This window comes from Gavialis gangeticus, unplaced genomic scaffold (assembly GCF_001723915.1).
Source record: "Gavialis gangeticus isolate Ggan-Ray unplaced genomic scaffold, GavGan_comp1, whole genome shotgun sequence".
Taxonomy (NCBI): domain Eukaryota; kingdom Metazoa; phylum Chordata; order Crocodylia; family Gavialidae; genus Gavialis; species Gavialis gangeticus.
The window spans coordinates 15,402,398-15,408,787 of NW_017729022.1; the positions used below are offsets into that span (position 1 = coordinate 15,402,398).

General features: G+C 42.6%; 1 protein-coding gene across 3 annotated transcripts in view; it reads right to left on the minus strand.

Moving 5' to 3' along the window:
* Positions 1-6,384, minus strand: part of SCAF11 (SR-related CTD associated factor 11) — an 85,885-nt gene extending 79,501 nt beyond the window's left edge. For all 3 annotated transcript variants that reach the window (XM_019514617.1, XM_019514619.1, XM_019514618.1), the window contains exon 1: positions 6,281-6,384. The gene's annotated coding sequence lies outside the window, so the exon portion shown is untranslated. The remainder of the gene's footprint in view (positions 1-6,280) is intronic.
* Between the last annotated feature and the right edge of the window lie 6 nt (positions 6,385-6,390).

The window sequence follows — 6,390 nt, forward strand, 5'->3', positions numbered from 1 at the left end:
CCCCCCCACCCCCCGGCCCTTCCCCACCCCCATGGGACACTCCATCTGCCCTAGCATCTCACACAACACATATACTTAAAATTTACTAAAAGCTATTTAGATTTCCACTTTAATTACATTCAGAAAGTCTGAACTTTAGCTTTGGCATGTAAAATGTCTGTGTTAACTTTACACAATCTAAAAAGTTTTCCAACAAAACATTTCATTAGTCCTATTATTATTATTATTATGTTTAGCAGTGTCAGCTATTAGAATGAATTTATCGAGAAATACTGGTGAATTGCCTTTGGTGCTTTATGATAAATATCTATAACAAAGATATTAATTCAAAGAGATCTGGTATGTAAACAACAGTAAAGGAAATTAGTTCTTTCAGTATACACAAACTAGCTCACCTGCTTAACAAAATGTATTCATACCATAGTCCTACAAAATGCCCAGAACAACTACTATTCAATATATACCATTTCAACTGGACAGAAGAGTAAATTGAGCATATTTCCTGTAAAAATAGAAGTTGACAAAGCATAAATTCCTGATCTACAAAGAAGTTTCACTTATTAGCTGCATCAGTAACTGATGCACTCTTATCCTGCAAGAATAATTATTAGTTTTGGGTCTAACAGATTTTATACTGTTTTTACAGGCCAGAGGATTCATAAGGACATTCACCAACACTGCTAGGAATGGTACTGAAAGACCTCTAACTGTCTTTCTAAGGAATTGACACATTTCAGCAATGCTGCAACCAGCAAAAAAAACCCCAAAAAAACAAAACCCCCTAAACTCTACACTTTCCTTCACTGCCCATTTACTAGTCATTTGGATTTCTGATCCAAATGCTTATAAAGGTAAAACATAAGTAACCCTCCAAAGTCTATGCCAAGACAACCCTTCTCCAAGCTCCACTGAAGCTGCCAAATTCCACCTCATGGATGGTAAACTATTCCAATCTGAAGAATGTGAAGCCTGCAACAGAACAAAGTACAAATATTATACCAGTGAAAGAAATAATCAGACTTCTTTGAAAAAAGATCACAACACTCAAAAACTTCCCAAATAACATAAAACCAATTCACCAACAAACAGCCTATTTTTATTCACATAGTTCAGAACATTTGCCCATCAGGAATGTCTGGATACTATAAAAATAAAAGGCTCAGCCCAAGACTTGCACGTCTTTAATAAGCCTGGAAGTACATGGCTAAGTTAAGTAGAAGACAAGTCAAATTTACACCTTATAGGCTAATTAAAATAGATTTTATAGATTTTGGAAGCTTCTGCACACTGCAGCTCACCTTCCCCTCTGCCCTTCCCATTCTGCCATTTGCATTCAAATTTCTGTGCTTCTTATACACTGCTTTGTGCACATCCTTTCCCAGCGACAGATGGGTGTGAGCTTCAGTCCACAAAAAGTTATGCCAGCTATATCTATTTTGGTTAATCTATATAGGTACAATGTTACTCTGCCTTCTACTTAGCTTCAGATTAACACAGATAACTACATCTCTTGTTAAAAGTCAGTCAAACTACTTGTGTCACTCTTGCCAAGTATCATTCAGAGAAGGAATCTTCACTTCTTCAAACATGTAGTAGTCCAATTGATAATGAAAAAATGCATGACAAATACATCAGTTCTAGTCAGCTATTACTCAGCATCAAGACTTCCTGAGCAAGCTCACAGGGAAGCTAATCTAAGGTGAACAGTAAATTTGTGCAACTGATGCCAATATTTCAAGACACAGCCCTGGAAAGGATACAAAATATAATGCACCTTAGTGGAACTGGTGGATAGAAGGCAGACTTCCTTCCTGATCTTCCCAAACCCCTCTGTAGCATTCAGTACTTTCAACCACTTGATACTGTTGTCTTGCCCAAGAGAGATAGCAGGAGTCTAAGAAAATGCATTAAAGTAGTTCAAGTCCTTTTTCAAGGGCTGCACCTAACAAGTAGTGATGAGAAACTACATCTGTACCACTAGATCCCTTGGTGCTGGGGTACCACAAGGATAAATTCTCTTCTGGTACTTTTCAGCATCTACAAGAAACTGATCAGAATATAACTCAAGCGCTAAGAGCTGGTAGAAGAACACACATCTATTTATCTTTACATCATACAACCATGGTACTACCTCCCATGTGGCTCAGTGCTTGGATAAGCTCAGCACATGGATGAAGAGCAGCAGGATGAAGTTGAACCTGACCAAGATAGAATTAGTACCAATAGAAAAACACTTTGAAGAGCTGGCTATCACAATGTTATCTTATTCAGGTGAACAAGACCAGCGCGTACAACCGGTCAATTCAGTCCATAATTTGGATTCCTTGCTAACACTAAGCTCTCCCATAATGGTAACTGTGAATAATGATTTCTATCAACTTCAATTGGAAAGGAACTGAACAACAATAAGTCCTCAATAACAAGACCCTAGAGTAGACCACTCACTCTCAGCCAAGGTGCAGAGATACCCTGGGGTACTCTCAGATCCTTTTAAGGGTGCTGTGATGTGTGAAGAAATAAGCAGATAAGTCAGACTCAGGCTTGTTACTGGTGGCCCATCCCCCCATGATTACTGTGAAGTCCTTGTGTAAGGAGATAAGCACTGTAATACATTAATTAGCTTTTGAAATTGGGTGCCACTCAATTGATAAAAGTTATGGAGGGGTGTGAAGCTGAAGATCCCAGTCCTTCTCTCAAAAGCAGCTCCGCACCCTGGTCTTTTTCAGTATCTTTGGCCCATCTAAAATTCTAGAATGAACACTGTGGTTGACAATTATGCTCCTCTGACACAGAACTCTCTATTATAAGGTTAAAAATGGTCCGTTTGGGAAAGAGAATTTTCTTGGGGGTGGTCCTTGAGCTGCCAGAAACTAAGGCTCACCACTTACTCCCCACCAAGTCCAAACTGCGGTTTTTTAACCTTACTTTCTGGCAAATACTTGGCAAAATGGGTATTTACCAGAAACAAGACCCACAAACCAAATCATACTACTGGAGGAGTCTGCAATAATGTCTCAACAACAGCTTGAGCAAGGGAAATGTTAACTATTTACTTCTTTATAATATCACAAAGAATGTCTGAATAAGGAAATCCTTTACAACTATCTGGATGGGGGAAAAGGATGCTTTGTTATTTTTGTTTTTACCACAAAAATTCAGGTTCTGTGCTCGCTGCTTATCTTTGAAGACTATTCACAACTACAGAACTTTGAGATGACATCAGAAATATCAAATGACAGAAACCCAAGCCACTAGTTCTGTTCAGACCATTTAAAACTCTTTCTGAAGTGTTGTAAAGGTGTCAAGGCAACTGGCAGGAAAGAACTTTGTTCAAGATTTAACAGTCTGGCTTCAAAGGTTTGATCTGAACTACATAGTTTTGTTGGCAAAGTTGTACCAGTTAAATTATGAGCAAGTCTACATTCACAGCTCCTTCTGATGGTAGAACCCTTTTTTCTACTAACAGGGCAACAGCAGCACCACAAGCAACAGAAGACTTCTGCCACAACAAGGAAGTTGTCAGAAAGCATGTGTAGACACACCTGCACTTTCTACCAACAGCTGCTGCCCTTTGGTAGCTGGTACCTTATTGGGTTGTGCTACAGGCCCCCTTGCTGCTGCCAAAACGTCTAAAAGCGAGAGTTTTATAGTATAGGCAAGCCTTAGGTGACAATTCCCAATCTATTTCTCTAGTCGTTTCCAAGACGACTACTGGTAAAAGCAGGAAACACAAGACTTGATATCCCTGGTATTTCCAAAGTTAAGTGGACAAATAAAGTGTAAAAATATGTTCAAAAATTTTTTCCTAAGTCTTCTATATATTCCAGAAAGCAACAAAAGAAAGTACAACCTCATTTTTCTTCTTTGCAAGTACCATAAGACTCCCCAGAATTGTGTAGAAGACAACTTAAAATACTACACATCCAACAGAATAGTCAGTTTTAGTCTGTGATGTTAATTTGTTATTTAAAGTTTCTGCTAATCTTTAATTAATTATTGTTGCCAAAGTAGGAGTAGCAGGACTAACAAAAGAAGAATTAACTCTCACTTCCTCTTATTTTACTGTTGAGTACTTCAGACCAGTGGTCCCCAAACTGCAATCTGTGGTAAGTAATCCCTGGCTCTCAGTCTTCCTTCTGAATGAAATTTTAGTAACAAGGTTGCACAGGGATATGCAATTAATTTGGGATCAGACAATGCTCCACTGGTCCAAATATTTTGAAAATGACTACCTTAGAAAGCACAACTCCAATAAGCTAGTTATCTTTCCCTTAAAAATTAGCTGTTTCTTGAGGGGACACATGTCAAATGCCAAATGTGTAAATTACACTGCAAATGTTTTATTTCAGTAATACTCGATTAACTTCGACCTCCGCACCTTTTAAGATCACTGAATTCTTTTTCAGACCTAAAAGGCTTTAGAGAAACCTGAAGCAACAGGACATTAATAAAGCTGTTGATTTTCATTGTAATAATGTATAAAATGAATCTTAGGGATCCATTATAATTCCAAAGGCCAGTGGGGGCCAACCTTTTTGGCAGACATCCTGTGAATTAAGCCCAATCCCTCCTCAAGTGCCACTCCACTCCAGTCCCCTTCCCCTGCCTGATTTGCTGCTTGGCTTTCTGCTCCTGACCTCTCTCCTTAATCCGCTGCGTACCACACAGAGGCAGCCTGTAACACTTGGCCATCCCACCGCAGGCCACCTAGGAACTAATCATGCCATATATAATCAGTTACTGTACACACACACACATATTAACAGTGCTCTAACACATACCTACACACACGATATAGGCATCTAGCTATGTGTATGTGTGTGTACAGTAACTGATGTGTGTATACAGTAACCAGTTACACACACGTGTAATTCATTGTACAGCTACTTATTCATATTTCATAAGCTAACAAAAAAGGCACAAGCCCTGCAAGGTATCACAGTTCCATACCCTGTAACAGAACACCATAACTTCTCTCAGATGCAAAGAATGGCCTCAAAATGGAGTACTATACACAAAGGTAAACAACATAGTAATGAAATCTCAAAATAACAGGAATCCAAAAGGTATTCTTTTCAGTAAAACTGTAAAATGCTTCAGAATGAATTATTTTGCAACCCTAATGGATTGCTGCAAGGATCCAGTTTTGTAAAAAAACCAAAAAAAAAGTTATACTGGGCTGGACTTCCCATTTAAATTTTCTGCCATGATACAATTCAAATGTTAACTGAAGGGTAGAGCAGCATGGCTGCCACTTGTTTAGCTTGGATTTTTTTTCTTAATGACAAATACATGAACAGCACCCCTCCCTTCCCAGTCTAATGCTTTGAAACCCTTAAAGTTTCAGATAACAAACTATTCTAAGCAGGGACTGTAATTTACGAGATCAGTACACCACTCCTCACAATGAAATCCAACTTCATTATGGCCTTTGTGCCCCAGTACAGTATAAATATAAAAAACACTGTATAAAGAGCAAGTGGAAGGGGGGCCAGGTACAGTAGGGGCCAAGCATGAGGTAGGACAGATAGAAAGAGCAAAGGTCAGGGGAGCAAGGCAGGGGGGTCTGCCCCCTTATCCTCCATTGCAGTTTCCCCTGCCACAGCAGAGATGAACCTGAAGCAGCATTCCACTGATCAGAGTCCATACTAAGACAATTATAATTGTACACGTAGAGAAACTAACTACGGGGGAGTCGAATCAAGTCTGAAGCCAGCTTGGACTGGAGTAAATACCGCAGCAACTCCAGGACTGTGGCTCATCACGGTGGCCAAGGCCCCAGAGGGGAGAGCCGGGAGCACTGCTCTCACTTGTCACGGCCCAGCCCAGCTCAGCTTCTCCCTGCACTTCGCTCCGGGTCGCAGGCTCCGCTGCCACCGATCGGGCTCTCGGAGCCGCCCGCTCAAGCCTCGCTGGGGACGGCGCCGGGGCCGCCCGGAAGCGAGGCTCGGAGCCCGCAACAAGCCTCAGGTACGGGCTGAAGGATGCAGCGCCCCGCGCGGGCGGAGCGGCCGGCACGTGGCAGTCGCAGATGCCGCGGACCCGCCCGGGCCGAGTGCCAAGTGCCTCCAACTCAGCGGCGGGCGGAGGAGCGGGATTTGCCCCGGGCGGGGGGATGTCCGCAGCCCCGCCCCCGATGCCCTCGTGGCTCGGCGGCGCGGCCTGCTCGGCTCTGCCCCACTCTCGGCTCACAAAACCCGCTTCCAGCACCAGCCACATTGCTGGGGAGGGGTGGAGGGGATGGAGGCAGAGGGACCCCCCTCTCCGAGTCCGCCTTTACCTGGCGCCGCGGATCACAGGTTCCGGCCGTAGCGGCCCCGTCAGCGCCGCGCCGGCCCCGCCAACATGGAGGCCGCGGCTGCCTGCGCCGCCTCAGACGCTTCCGCTGTG